The sequence below is a fragment of the Pristiophorus japonicus genome, chromosome 28, assembly GCF_044704955.1.
Source record: "Pristiophorus japonicus isolate sPriJap1 chromosome 28, sPriJap1.hap1, whole genome shotgun sequence".
NCBI lineage: Eukaryota > Metazoa > Chordata > Chondrichthyes > Pristiophoridae > Pristiophorus > Pristiophorus japonicus.
In genome coordinates, this window is record NC_092004.1 from 187,975 (window position 1) to 201,124 (window position 13,150).

Genomic DNA, 13,150 nt, shown 5'->3' on the forward strand with positions numbered 1-13,150 from the left:
GATACTGAACTGAATGATCAGCCATGATCTTATTGAATGGTGGTGTGGCTCGAAGGGCCGAATGGCCTACTCCTGCACCTATTTTCTATGTTTCTATGTTTCTGTGTCCTGCTACTGCTTCTTTAATAACGGATTCCAACATTTTCCCAGCCACAGATGTAAGGCTAACTGGTCAGTAGTTTCCTGCTTTTTGTTGCCTCCTTTTTATATAGGGGCATTACATTTGCTGTTTTCCAATCTGCTGGCTCCTCCCCAGAATCCAGCGAGTTCATGTCCACAGATCCCTGAAAGTAGCAGGCCAGGTAGCTAAGGTGGTTAAGAAGGAATATGGAATGCTTGCCTTTATTAGCGGAGGTATAGAATACAAGAGATGGGGTCGGTGGGGCAGGTTAGGTCACAGCTGGAGTACTGCGTGCAGTTCTGGTCGCCATATTACAGGAAGGACATGATTGCACTGAAGAGGGTACAGAGGAGATTTATGAGGATGTTGCCGGGAGTGGAGAATCTTAGCCATGAGACAGATTAGATAGGCTGGATTTGTTTTCCATGGAACAGAGCCTGAGGGGAGATCTCATTGAGGTGTATATAATTATGAGGGTCCGAGATATAGTGGATAGAAAGGGCCTATTTCCCTTTGCAGAGGGGTCAACAACAAGGAGGCATAAAGTTAAAGTAATTGGTCGAAAGTTTAGAGGGGAAATTTCTTCACGCAGAGGGTTGTGGTGGTCTGGAACTCACTGCCTGAAAGGGTGATAGAGGCAGAAACCCTCACCACATTTAAAAAGTGCTTGGATGTGCACCTGAAGTGCCATAACCTGCAGGGTTATGGACCTAGAGCTGGAAAGTGAGATTAGGCTGGATAGCCTCTTGTTAGCCGGCGCGGACACGATGGGCCGAAATGGCTCCTTCTGTGCTGTAAACTTCTATGATTCTATGAACTCGTTTGCAAAGAGTTGAGGTGATTTGGGCACATCTTTCCTCACATGACAACATTTCAAAGGCAACTCAACGGCAGGAAAGCGCTTTGGGGCATCATGAGTTCCTGACAGACACTGCAGAAATTCAAGTCCTTATTTGCAAAAGTTCGATGCAAATTCAAGGCCTGTCTGGGATTTGAAACCAGGATCTCTCGCAAATTTCAAGCAAAAACCCCAAAGCAACAATCATACCCGAGACCAACGAGCTTAGCAAATGTGGAGATAAGATTTAACCATTATTGAAGCATTTTTAGTGTGTGTTGCTATTCTTGACAGGAGGAACACATGAGACGGAATCAGTGACTTTGCCTTTTCGACATGTCTTCTGAAGCGCCGCACGGTCCCACTCCTGCAGTCAACGAGCTGTCGGGACGTTAATGTATCCATCATCATCATCATCATAGGCAGTCCCTCGAAACGAGGATGACTTGCTTCCACGCAGAAAAAGAATGAGTTCACAGGTGTTTCAATGAAGGACCCGAACTACATCCCGAAGGGTGGAAGATGCCTGTGCGTGGATTTTTTTTAACGTGTGGTGACTGTTGCACACCAGCCACCACACGGGCTTGACAGAGCGAGGTCTTGGTCCAGTGGCAAGGGTTAACCAAGACGACTGGAGACCAGCTCTGCTGCACGGACCCAGTGCACACACAAATATCGCAGTGTGGGCTGGCCCGTGCTGCCCCTGGGCTCCTGGCCCTGAACTCATGCCTCCCCTGGGCACCGATCACATCCCTCTACAGTCTCTCGCCGTTCCTTTGGCCCGATCTCGCCGCTCCTGCTGTATCTGCCCACGCTCCAATCACCGACCTGGACCTTGATGACTTCACTCTTCGCTGCCGCATACCTCCTGCACCAGCTCGCGCTGCTCCCTGGAGTAGTCTCCCGGGACCTCCAAGCTGCTCCCAGGGTCGCTCGCTGTTCCTTTTCTGGCCCCGACCTGCCGCTGGTGTTCTCCCGTTAGTGTATCCAGGCTGTGGGTGGCCACCCCGAGTGCAGCAGAGGGGTTTCTGCATTTGTTCTGGGTGGGGACAGTATCTTTCCCTTTCTCTCTTCCTCTTGTCTATATCCCTGGGCTTTTATTTCTCTATTTATTCCACCTGTCTCAGTTTCTAGTGTTTAAAAGGGAACAAAAGATGAAATGAGTGTCACTGTAGAACAATTTCACTCGCTCAAAGTTAGAAACACTACCGTTCACCATGAGGTCTAGGGGGCTAGCCATTGATGTTCAGGTTCATATATAAATATATATAAATATATCCAAATCTATCATAACTGTTCCCTGATGGTCGAGGGGTTAAGATGCAGGCACTAACCTGGTTTAAATTCTCGATCAGTTCATCGCATAAAAATAATTGAGGTCTGTGAGACGATTAATAATTGCTGTAATCAGCATGAATACCAATACATTCTGTGATAGACCAAGCTGACAGACTATCTGGCTTCTCCTGCCCTTTGTCAGGCACATGTTCTGGGTTTAATTTTGTAAACTGGGTGAGTTCGCTGATCGCAGGGAGACGGTAGGAGCCTCTGTGGCCCCACTGTGAGGATGTGGAAGTGAATACGGTGGCTGGGTGATCCGTGACATTTCTGTAAAGGGCAGCGGAGTAGAAGGATTGAGAACTTTCAGTGTAGGACAGAAGTTGTTTAAGGTGAGTCTCCACATTCCCAAATAGCACAGAGGGAGCTCACTGGTCATCTCCCCTTTGATTTGCAAGTTGTACCAGCAGTTTCTGGAGTGTAGTGGTTTTCATGTGTGTTTTATATGCAAAAAGTGCCCGGTTCAATTCCAGGTTGGAACATTATGTTTAAACTTGCTATGGAGGAACAATCAAAAGCGAGTTTCGTCTCCTGGCAAATGCTGCCTGACCTGCTGAGATTTCCAGCATGTGCTGTTTTTATTTGCCATTTATTCTCCTGGCAAAAGGGCTCCCTTATTCCTTCATTGCTCTTTTTCACTTCAATAAATAGATAACTTTCAGTGAGAGAAAACGGATCCACCGGGGACATTTCGCGTGTGAGGCCAACGTGATATCCGCCACACTGCAGCCCATCAAAGGGCGAGAAACCACTGAATATAAAGGATGAGCTCACAAATATCAGGGGCAGTGCAGTCTGGTCAACGTCAAACCCTCCTTTCGTATTCAGCAGAGGCATGAACGGGAGTCAGACGCCACAAAGTTTAATTAAAGACACAAATACAAGTAACACTTCCAAATCTTTTCACAATAAAATTATTTCACTTTATTTGAAATCCTACTGCATTGAATCTGAAAATGAGCACCGTGGGATTTTATCTTCACTACTGATTCTATTTTCTGTGCACGTAGGAATAACCAGTGCAGTTAAATTTGACAAAAGTTGCCCCAGATTCCTGGTGTTATTTTCAATGAAGATTTTGAACCAGACTCCTAAAATACAGTGTGTAAAATAGGTTAACATGCATAAGAATATAAGAGCATAAGAAATAGGAGGAGGAGTAGGCCATACGACCCCTTGAGCCTGCTCCGCCATTTAATACGATCATGGCCGATCTGATCATGGACTCAGGTCCACTTCCCTGCCCGCTCCACAAAGCACAGGACAAATGATTGAAGTATCTGCAACTGTCCCTCAATTAGCATTTCTTTCATTGTGCAAAAGATGGTGAGGGGTTAATTAATGATGCTTTCCCGTGAAAGCAACACAAAAGTTTAAGAAAAAAACACACGGTGCCTGGCAGGTGAGTGTTGCTTCTGACACCCGGTGGAAATGGGCGGGGATTTTAAAGCCACTTGTATTGTGAAACCTTCATATAGAGGAACATCTCAGACTAGTTGTGTAGGCCTCGTGGTGCAATGGTAGTGAGTTTGAATCCAGACCAGAAGGTTGTGTGGTCAAATCACATCAGGGTCGCTGTATTCTTGGATACTGTTCTTTGAGAATTAATATATTCTTTGCTGTGTTGCAATAACCAGACCCTTGCTTCAAGGTTTGTCTCACTGTTTCCCTGGTGTCAGGCAGAGATACGCCTGCTGTCCTCATTTATTTCATGTGACAGGACACAAAAGTTCAAAATCAACACCGCACTGAATCGTCAGGATGGCCGAGCGGTCTCAGGTGCTGTGTTCAGGTTACAGTCTGCTCTGAAAGCCTGGCTTCTCATCCCACTTGTGACACATATTATTTTTAATCATTTGGCACCACAACGAGCTCCTAAAAACTGGGATTCAACACCTGTTTGCGTAACATTTCCGTCTGACCGGGTGCTGAAAGTGGAGATGTTTCCGCAGTGTAGCGGTTAACACGTTCGCCTCACACGCGAAAGCTCACCGGGCGGAAATATTTTCTGGAACTTTCTCCTCATGCATGCTCAGAGGCGACTTTGTTCTCTTGTGAAAGGTCATAAGATCATAAACATGTAAGGATTAGGGGGCGGAGTAGGCCATTCGGCCCCTCGAGCCTGGTCCACCATTCAAGAAGATCCTGGCAGTTCCTCGACAGCAAGTTTATACATCTGGGGCGGAGCCAACAGGCGCCTGGCTGCAATCGGTGACAGAAATGTGTATTTGACTGAAGCCCCACTAGATCAATCGGTCGAGCATGAGAATCTTAATCTCTAATTTGGGGTTCGAGCCCCACGTTAACTGTTAAAACATGTCCCATTTTACACACTGTGCTTTCAGGGTCTGGTTCAAAATGTTCATTGCTGGTAACATCAACAGGAGACTGGGGAAACAGTGCGACTGACTTTCGAGCAAGGGTCTGGTTATTGTGAAACACCAAAGGAAATATAAATTCTCGAAGAATGACATCGAAAAGAAATGTGACCCCGAAACCCAGAAAGAAGTGTTAAGGCAGAAGATTAAATGCTGCATTCCTCTGTGCAAAAAATTCCTTTCACAAATATTTCTCTGACCGAAACTGCACTGAACAAAAATGTTCCTGTCAAAGTCATTAAATTCCCAAATTTCCGCGTCCCCGAATCTCCTGAATCAGATGCCTCTAGTTTTGCCGACTCAATCCATGTCCCTTTGCAATGTTCTGCTTCCACCCACACTATGAAATGTGCCACTAACTTATAGAATCAAGGAATGGTTACAGCAGTGAAGTCCATTCGGCCCGTCGAGCCCGTGCCGACTCTGAGCGAGTCCCACTCCCCCGCCCTTTCCCCGTAGTCCTGCAATTGCTTTTCCTTCAGACAGTTATCCAGCTCCCGTTTGAAAGATAAGATTGAGTCTGCCTCCAGCATCCTTTCAAGCAGTGCATTCCAGATCCTAACCACTCGCTGCTAAATGGCCCTCTCCTGTTCCTATGTGTAAAGTCTGGGAATCACTAGATCAATTCCTGCCACACTCACAGCCTTCCTAAATATAGCACTGTCATTCTATTCTCGTAAAACCAGCTCCTGAAGTGTCGGCCAGCTGTGTAGGTTAAAGCTCTGGTTATGTTCCTAACATTGCTGTAGTGTTTCCGTAATGTAGTTGTTATCACATTCACCTCACACGTGAAAATTCCACAGTTCGAAACTGGGTGGAAATATTTTGAAAACTTGTTCAATTAAATATTAGAAAAAATGGATTTATTCACATTCGTGGTTCAATATTAACAAAACACAATGTCCCTCAGCCTTGTAAAATTTTCTGATATCGCTGTACAGTTCTGCATACACTCAAACTCTACACTTGACCTGAATGGTCATAAAAGTATTGGAGTGGGAACTCACTGGATAACAGGACAGCTGGTAATGTTTGCGGAATATATTCGTGCAGCCAAAATGCACAATGACAACCTGGAACTGTGTGGCACCGAATCCTCGGGAAAAAATAGTTAAAGGCATCGTCCCTGGGTGGACTCGAACCACCAACCTTTCAGTTAATAGCCGAACGCATTAACCCATTGTGCCACAGAGACTTACACTGACAGACACTGCAAGACATCCCAAACCAGGGTGTCAGTCAGTTAAAGCTACAGATTGCTCCGACCGGGATGGACCTTGTCCACTCTCAGTTGTACTTTTCTCGAATAAAGGGAGGGACATTCATTGTGGATGTGTGGAAGCAGTCTGGTCCCGCTCACTGCAGACACTTCCATGTCACCACCAACCAGCTCTCCCACAACCGGTGTGATCTACCTTCCAGCCTTCCGGTGCCTTGTCTGTGATGAAGTATTCTGATTGTCCCGAAGCCGGTATTAGGTTTTAAATCCTTTTCAGCTCCTGACTGTGGATATTGCTGTGATTAAACGCGAACACAATGCTAACAGGGAGAGTTCAATTCACGTTTTTTTGCTTGGTGAAATTTCAAAGATTGAAAGCGACGCACATCAACCCCAAACCTCGTCACCTACTCACTAACTCGACAAAACGTTGCATTTTCTTTTCATGCCAAGCATTTTACATGAATACATTGCAATGCCAACGCACTTTTTACCTGGCAAGACTGAAGTACAAGCTGTGAAGAACAGTGTGAAACAGAAACAGCTACTTGTAAAACCATAGCCTCGATGGCATCTGTGTGAATTGCTCTGCATCGATAATTAGCAGAGAGCAAAGAGAGGAAACTGATGGTGTGGATGAGAAAAGGCCGAGACAAAGTGTACTGTTGGAGATGATTTTGTTGTTTTTGAGAATTGTTTCAAATATTTTACCATGGTTGGTTCCATAGTGTAAAGCTGAGCACTCTGGGATCTGAGTTCAAATCTCGGTGGAACCTGATTCCTTGTTGTCCCAGCTGCTGAAAATTTGGGACAAACAAGTGAAAGACACCTGGTGCTGGTGGGCAGTTTTGTTGCCTTTGTCATTGATGCTTGATCTACAATCTAGTTATCAAATCGTGTGCTCAACCATCAGTTACCTGTTACAAAATGTTGTAAACGGCTGTCTTGCTCTTTTCACTTCATTGCTTTTAATGTCGAATTACCCGCACACATTCAGTTGTAGTAAAGGCAGGATCGGGTCTTTTATTTAAACATTCATACTAAACAAACCAAGTATGAAAGTTACTGAGAACACTTCACAAAGGCAGCTTGCTTCGATTTCCGTGGCTGCTTGAGACACACACCTTCCGAATGTCCAGTGTCTCTGGTGTCTGTGTGTGTGAGTCTCATCTTTATACTCTTATTTCTTTGCATTTAGACAATCACAGCTAACGGCTTTGTGAATTGTTTAACATACAGACTTAAAATTGCTTGTTTAACCTACAGATGTCATTAAATAGTAACAAAGGTACAATCAAATATTTAACATCGAGACAATGACCAGTTACTCATTTCAATGGCTGAATATATTCAAAAAGGAGTTAGATGAGGTCCTTACTACTAGGGGTTCAAGGGGTATGGCGAGAAAGCAGGAATGGGGTACTGAAGTTGAATGTTCAGCCATGAACTCCTTGAATGGCGGTGCAGGCTAGAAGGGCCGAATGGCCTACTCCTGCACCTATTTTCTATGTTTCTAAGGCACCACATTGTCTAACAGTCCCTTTCGATCCAAACTTCAATCTTTCTGTTTTTTAATCCAAACTTCAGACCGCGTGCTGAAGCAAAGAGTTCAGCAATGCGGGACTGTGCTCTCACATTACCCCACTTCTTCTCCTCGCCTCTCTGCAGGTCTTATCTGGGTAACATACATTTGCATGGTGGCTCGAGCTCATTCAACAGCATTGTCCAGTTGTAGTCCTTCCTTTCCAACACGACATCCGCAGGAAATCAAAATGACCAGCACGACCAGCTGAACCAGCACCAGCATAAGGACAGGGTGTATCATTGTGTTCATCACGCCTGTTTCCGTCGGGCTCCATCCCAACAATGACTCCCACCAGCTCACATGTTCAATCTGGTCCAAAGTTGTGTGAACCTTCTCGATTTCCGCAGTGTGATGGTTAATGTCCACAACGATTGCTTGATTCAAACTCTGTAGCTGCTGAAATTTTGTATTCCATTTCTGTATTCCTTCTTCCAAATAGCAGCACGTTTAGGGTCAAAGTAGGGTTGTTGGAGATTCAGATTCTCAGGATGTCATTTTAAAATCCAATGGTCTGTGATCACCATATCCATTTTTACTTCAAAGTCAACTTTCAATTTTTGATGTTTCCAACTGAATTCCATGCTGTTAACATTAAGAAATGTAAACTCACAATCGGTGTCTTCGACCAAGTCTGTTACCCTCTGCACAGGTTTTAACAATTTCCTCTGATTTGTGGGAGAAGTGTAACAACATCGAGTAAAGGATGATGGAAATGCTGAATAGTCAGTCGAGAGGCCCAATCCTTCTCGAGCAGAAGCTTGTTCAGAAAAATTTAAAGTTTCTGCAGGAATGCGCTGTCTCAGAACTGATGAGATGTTCAGTGAAAAGCTCAAATGTGGAAGTTACAAACATGATCTTTAAGGATGCGAAATAGAAGTTGGATTGTTGCAAATGTCGAGAGAGTGAATGACAGCAGTTCCGAAGGTGAACTGAGGGAAGGACTGGGTCTCTCGACTGACTATTCAGCATTTCCGTCATCCTTCACTCTATGTTGTTACACTTTCCCCACAAAGCAGAGGAAATTGTTAAAACCTGTGCAGAGGGTAACAGACTTGGTCGAAGACACCGATTGCAAGTTTATATTTCTGAATGTAAACAGCATGGAATTCAGTCGGAAACATCAAAAATTGAAAATTGACTTTTAAGTAAAAATGGATATGGTGATCACAGACCAACGGACTTTAAAATGGCATCCTGAGAATCTGAATCTACAACAACCCTACCTTGACCCCAAGCGTGCTGCTATTTGGAAGAAGGAAATACGGAAATGGAATACAAAATTTCAACAGCTGCAGAGTTTGAATCAAGCAATCGTTGTGGACATTAACCATCACACTGCGGAAATCGAGAACGTTCACACAACTTTGGACCAGATTGAACATGTGAGCTGGTGGGAGTCATTGTTGGGATGGAGCCCGACGGCAACAGGTGTGATGAACACAATGATACACCCTGTCCTTATGCTGGTGCTGGTTCAGCTGGTCGTGCTGTTCATTTTGATTTACTGTGGATGTCGTGTTGGAAAACAAGGACTACAACTGGACCATGCCAAAACCTTTGAAACATTTCTCAAAAACAACAAAATCCTCTCCAACATTACACTTTGGCTCGGCCTTTTCTCATCCACACCGTCAGTTTCCTCTCTTTACACTCTGCTAATTATCGATGCAGAGCAATTCACACAGATGCCGTCGAGGCTATGGGTTCTCAAGCAGCTCTTTCTGTTTCACATTTTTCATCACAGCTTGTACTTCAGTCTTGCCAGATATAAAGTGTGTTGGCATTACAATGCATTAATGCAAAATGCTTGGCATGAAAAGAAAATGCATCGTTTTGTTGCGTGCACAACATGCAGTGCCTGTGTAGTGTATGTCGGCACCTTTAGTAATGACTCCACAAGTCAGTGCGTGATCTTAAACTGTGTAGACCTGTCGTCCTTTATTTGCAGCTGCTGACTGAGGACACCGAGCTGTGAGTTTCTTTTTATACTGGGTTACCGACAGTGTGCAGATAACCTTTAGGTCTCCAGCAGCAGCACCCTCTGGTGTGCAGTTAAGGTGTGTACATTCAGTGTTGCATAACAGTGTTCCAGACATCACACAATAAACAGGCATGCATACACAACAACACTCCCCCCTAAGCATTTCTCATATCCTTGTTGTCATGACCAGGGGAGGTGATCAGTGGTGTGCTCTGGGAGATTGTGGTGAGGGCTGCGTTGGTGCCAGGTGTGACCCCTGTGCTTGAGGCTGGCCTTGTACCGTTTCCCCTCCCTCACACACAGATGAAGTAGGTGTCACTGTTGTGGGATCCCTCCGGTGGGTAGCCACGGCAGTGGGTGGTGTGTATACTCTGTGATGTGGGTAGTTGTGGGCTGGTGGGCAGGGCCACAAGATTTGGTGGGCTCCTTGTCCACCAATTGGGATGATGGTCAGGTCATCCCAGGGTTTGCCAGGGAAGCTGGAGTGTATTGGCCTCATGCTCCTGGTGTTGTCCCTGGTGGCCAGGGGTTGTAGGGCTGGTCTGGTGCAGGTTGCCATTGGTGGTGGCTGGGCTGCCCATTGACCACTGTCCCTGTAGTGGGTCTGCTCCCACTGCCTGTGTGTGTGACCTGCAAGGGCCATCACATTCGTTCCAAAGGTCCAGGCTACATGGTCAGGTAGACTGCTGGACCTGGGGGTCTCTCACAGGGAGATTCCATTGGCATCAGCATGGTCCCTGTAGGACCCAATGTCCTTTGGCAGTGTCCTACCGGTATACATGGCACCTTGGCTCTGATCACACATAGTCGAGCCTGCATTATACATTCTAGCATTTGCATCATTTTAGATGTCCTGGTTTCAACAGACATGGTTACTTTAGGCATTTCACATTCTCTATCATTATTGTTAAGCATAATAACCTTGTTCTTAACCTTACTGACATCTGCATTCATCTCATCACTCACATTAATTAAACCAGCATCACAATTCATGGTTTCATTGCATATATTTTCATACTTGCACCCGAAAATTGCATCTTTAGCTTTAAAGTCCGTCTACTCAAATAGTTGAAACTTCCCCTTTAAATATTTTTGGTTACCGATCTCCTTTAAGGGAGCCTTCAAATCTGATTGGCCCTCGGTGTCACGTGATGCTCCTCCAATGCTCCTGGTGGTATGGCCGTGGCCATTTTGATTTTAGTTTTTTCTCCTCGTGGTGCTGGTGCGGCAGACATTTTCTGTCTCTCCTGCAGGTCGGCTGTGGAGCTCTTTCCTTCCACAGGTTCGACCCTGGACATCGGGAATCCATTTCTTTTGGCGCCATTCACCTCTTGGAGTGCTCCCCCAGCCCAGAAAGTGGAGTTTGGATCCTCGGCCTCGGAGATTTTGCTGGGGTGCTGAGGGCAGTCGAGCTGGACAGTGGAATCTCCGGATGCTGTGATGGATCCATGCGATGCCATGGAGGCCTGAGAGCAGCTTCGCTTGGACAGGATGCCATTGTGGTCGATTGGCGGGATTCATCCAAAGTTCTTCAAAGGTCGCTTGGCTCATCATAGACTGGCACGCCCCTGTGTCCCTCGCCAGAGAAACTGGGACCCTGTCAACATCTACTTTCATCGTCCACGGAGCACTTTCGATGGAGCAGGTATGATTTCCATACTCTTCTTCCAGGGGTTGAGCAACCTCACCTTCCTCTGTGTTGGAGCCCCGGTGATCAGCCAACTCATCAGAGATGTGGTGAGTAAAGCTTTTTCAGCACATCCTTTGAAAGTGCCTTTTCTCTTTGCATGTATAGTCTTTGTAGCGACACTGGTGGGCCTTGTGGTTTCCTCAACAGTGCCAGCATGGGGCTAGCCGGTTTGCTCCATGTGGCGGACTCATGGTTGCAGGACTCGGGGCAGCGTTTCTGCCTTAAAATTATCAATGCGGTGCATGCTCTCGTCGGTTTAGAGTCCCTTAGTGCTTCATTTAGGTGGTCGCCAAAGTCGCACGGTGCAGCCAGTCTCCTTGAGTGTTCCAATCTTTCTACATCAGTAAATTACTGAAAGATACTGAGATTCAACATGCTGAGCTTCTGGTTCGTGACCTCGTATTCTCGTCGTTAGTTGTAGTGTATATAGGCACCACGAGGCAGGGTACGATACTTAAATTTTCAGACCTGTAGTCCTTTATTTGCATCTCCTGAGTGAGGACAACAAGCTGTGAGTTCCTTTTTATACTCGGTGACCTGCAGTGTGCAGGTAACTCTTAGGTCTCCAGCAGCAGACCCTCTGGTGTACAGGTAAGGTGTGTACAGTGTAAGGGTACATTCAGTGTTGCATAACAATGTTGCAGACATCACATAATAAACAGGCGTTGCCTTTATTCATCCTGCGGAATGCATATTGCACAGATAATCTCAGCACACATTGTGCAGGCAAAGGCAGCATTGGACAACAAACTGGTTTCTCCTCCGCTGATTTGTAACAGGTAACTGATGGTTGAGCACACGATTTGACAACTAGACTTGTTGATCAAGCATCAATGACAAAGGCAACAAAACTGCCCACAAGCACCAGGTGTCTTTCACATGTTTGTCCCAAGTGTATTTCCAGCAGTTTCCTACTTTCACAGGTGGAGATACCGGGGCTGGACCATGCTCCTAAAATACAATGAGGTCGGGATAAAAGTTCCTCACGTACTCAGGGCAAAATAAATGATTGATGTTCTACAATGGATTATTAATGTTGTTTAAATCAATGAATTTTTTTTCCACATGAGATGCATGTAACTCTTTTTTATAAGTTTTTAATTTTGATGGAAGTGCAATTTCCCTGGCCGGAAATCGACCCAGGGCCGCGGTGGTGAGAGCGCCGAATCCTAATCACTGGACCACCAGGAAACGCTGCATTGCTGCATCGCTGCATCGTAATGCTTGGTGTCATTATTTTCCTTTTCAATCCACTTGTTTCACACCGAAACACATTGTAACCTTGATCTGAATTTAACGCCACGTGATTCTTTGAAATCACCTTTAACTGATTGGGTAAAATCACTCCTTCTACCACCGAAAAACAGCTTCGATTCCAGGTCAGCGCGGCAACTTTTGGAACATCGTTTTTAATTCAAAACCTGATAAAATTGACGATATGCAGCTAATGTGAAAAAATAATAATTCATTTAATCACCGTAAATTAACCGATAACCTTTTTTTCAGAATGAAAGAAATAATAATATAGTTACTGAGGAACAGTGGTATCTTCAATCATTCATTTTCTCTTTACATGTGATGAACTTTTATCCCTATCTCATTTACACGCTATATTTTATGAGAATGGTTTAAAATTGTAAGTGTTTATGACTCAGTTGTAAAACTATTGATTGTGTGTGTGTCTATTCTTGATAGGAGGAGCACTTGAGAACCGAAGTTCCAGTTCTATATATGTATCAACAGAATCAATTTCCAACAGTTTCTTTAAACCCAATAATATTTCTAGTGGACTGGATGGAGGAACATGATCATGTAAAAAATTGTTATCGTTTTACATGAACTGAATGCTCATAAAAGTATTGGAGTGGGACCTCACTGGATAACAGCACAGCTGGCAATGTTTGCGGAATATATTGGAATATATTCGTGCAGCCAAAACGCACAATGACAACCGAGAACTGTGCGGCACCGAATCTTCGGGGAAAAACAGTTAAAGGCTT

The 13,150-nt window shown here is 45.1% G+C and overlaps 1 non-coding gene across 1 annotated transcript; it reads right to left on the reverse strand.

Annotated features, from left to right (window-relative positions):
- Positions 1-5,796: 5,796 nt before the first annotated feature.
- Positions 5,797-5,870, reverse strand: trnan-auu (transfer RNA asparagine (anticodon AUU)). Its single transcript has one exon. It is a non-coding gene; the product is annotated as a tRNA-Asn (tRNA).
- Between the last annotated feature and the right edge of the window lie 7,280 nt (positions 5,871-13,150).